A 3,012-nucleotide genomic window follows, 5' to 3' on the forward strand; every position below is an offset into this window, starting at 1 on the left:
CCTGGCTGGCTCAGTCTATGCAACATGAAACTCTTGATCTTGGGGTTGTGAGTTTGAGCCTCACATTGGGTGTAGAGATAACTTTAAAAAAAATGGGTTATAGTTTTCTATTCTGCTTTCTACATCTCAGGTGAATTTGCAAACTTTCATCACACTATTAAATACATTTTATTATTCATGTTTTAAAATGCTATATAATAATCTACTTGATGAATGTGGCATTGTATCCAGTTACTGTTGGAAATTCAGAAAATTTATAATTATTCAGTGTTACGTATAAATATTTAAGAAGTCTTTTGGATGAATAAAGTTGATAACTTCTTTACCTCATCAAAATAGTTTCCCTCCCCTACTCAAAAATAGGGAGGAGGGGGGTGCCTGGGTGGCTCAGTGGGTTAAAGCCTCTGCCTTCAGCTCAGGTCATTATCCCAGAGTCTTGGGATCAAGCCCCTCATCAGGCTTTCTGTTCAGCGGGGAGCCTGCTTCCCCTTCTCTCTCTGCCTGCCTCTCTGCCTGCTTGTGATCTCTGTCAAATAAATAAATAAAATCTTCTTAAAAAATAGGGAGGAGAACTTGGCTGAAAAGAATGATTCCTTTAAAATATTTTATGCAAACTATCAAAATGTCCTTCCAAAAATATTACAATTTTATATTTTTGTTAACAGACGATGACAGTGTTTGCTTCATTATACCCCCAAAACACTATTTATAGTAAGAAAAAGATTTTCAAGTTTACTAATGGCAACATTGTATTTTATTACTATTTAGTTGGAATTTCTTAGTTTATTAGTGGAGTTGGTTTCATTTTGTTATTTTTTCTGTCATTTTTATTCTGTGAATAATTTAGGGTTTTATTGATCTTTATATGATAAGCTGTTTTTACTTTGTGTGAATATTTTTCTTGAGTCATTAATTTTAATTTCCTTAATGTGTATATGACCAGCAGAATTTTACATTTTTTTAATTTTTTTTTATTTTTCAGCATAACAGTATTCATTATTTTTGCACCACACCCAGTGCTCCATGCAAGCCGTGCCCTCTCCAATACCCACCACCTGGATCCCCCAACCTCCCAACCCCCGCCCCTTCAAAACCCTCAGATTGTTTTTCAGAGTCCATAGTCTCTCATGGTTCACCTCCCCTTCCAATTTCCCTCAACTCCCTTCTCCTCTCGATCTCCATGCTATTTGTTATGCTCCACAAATAAGGAAACCATATGATAATTGACTTTCTCTGCTTGACTTATTTCACTCAGCATAATCTCTTCCAGTCCTGCCCATGTTGCTACAAAAGTTGGGTATTCATCCTTTCTGATGGTGGCATAATACTCCATAGTGTATATGGACCACATTTTCCTTATCCATTCGTCCATTGAAGGGCATCTTGGTTCTTCCCACAGTATGGTGACCGTGGCCATTGCTGTTATAAACTTTGGGGGTACAGATAGCCCTTCTTTTCACTATGTCTGTATCTTTGGGGTAAATACCCAGTAGTGTAATTGCAGGGTCATAGGGAAGCTCTATTTTTAATTTCTTGAGGAATCTCCACACCGTTCTCCAAAGTGGCTGCACCAACTTGCATAATGAGATTGAAGCAGTGATCAAAAACCTCCCAAAAAACAAGAGCCCAGGACCTGAGGGATTCCCTGGGGAATTCTACCAAACATTCAAAGAAGAAATAACACCTATTCTCCTGAAGATGTTTCAAAAAATTGAAGCAGAAGGAAAACTTCCACACTCTTTCTATGAAGCCAGCATTACCCTGATCCCCAAACCAGGCAAAGACCCTACCAAAAAGGAGAATTTCAGACCAATATCACTGATGAATATGGATGCTAAGATTCTCAACAAGATCCTAGCAAAGAGGATCTAACAGCACATTAAAAAGATTATCCACCATTACCAGGTGGGATTCATCCCTGGTCTACAAGGATGGTTCAACATTCACAAATCAATCAATGTGATAGAACAAATCAATAAGAGAAGAGAGAAGAACCACATGGTCCTCTCAATGGATGCAGAAAAAGCATTTGACAAAATCCAGCATCTGTTCCTGATTAAAATGCTTCAAAGTATAGGGATAGAGGGAACATTCCTGAACTTCACAAAATCTATCTATGAAAGACCCACAGCAAATATCATCCTCAATGGGAAAAAGCTTGCAGCCTTCCCATTGAGATCAGGAACACGACAAGGATGCCCACTCTCACCACTCTTGTTCAACATAGTATTAGAAGTCCTAGCAATAGCAATCAGAAAACAAGGAGAAATAAAAGGCATCCAAATTGGCAATGAAGAAGTCAAACTCTCTCTCTTTGCAGATGACATGATTCTTTATATGGAAAACCCAAAAAACTCTACCCTCAAACTACTAGAACTCATACAACAATTCAGTAATGTGGCAGGATACAAAGTCAACGTACAGAAATCAGTGGCTTTCTTATACACTAACAATGAAAATACAGAAAGGGAAATTAGAGAATCGATTCCATTTACTATAGTACCAAGAACCATAAGATACCTGGGAATAAACCTAACCAAAGAGGTAAAAGAACTGTACTCAAGGAACTACAGAACACTCATGAAAGAAATTGAAGAAGACACAAAAAGATGGAAGACCATTCCATGCTCTTGGATCGGAAGAATAAACATTGTTAAAATGTCTATACTGCCTAGAGCAATCTATACTTTTAATTCCATTCCGATCAAAATTCCACCAGTATTTTTCAAAGAGCTGGAGCAAATAATCCAAAAATTTGTATGGAATCATAAGAGACCCCGAATCGCTAAGGAAATGTTGAAAAACAAAAATAAAACTGGGGGCATCACGTTACCTGATTTCAAGCTTTACTACAAAGCCGTTGTCACCAAGACAGCATGGTACTGGCATAAAAACAGACAAATAGACCGGTGGAACAGAGTAGAGAGCCCAGATATGGACCCTCAACTCTATGGTCAAATAATCTTGTACAAACCAGGAAAAAATATACAGTGGAAAAAAGACAGTCTCTTC

The sequence above is a fragment of the Enhydra lutris genome, unplaced genomic scaffold (genome assembly GCF_002288905.1).
Source record: "Enhydra lutris kenyoni isolate GAN:26980312 unplaced genomic scaffold, ASM228890v2 scaffoldscaffold53, whole genome shotgun sequence".
NCBI lineage: Eukaryota > Metazoa > Chordata > Mammalia > Carnivora > Mustelidae > Enhydra > Enhydra lutris.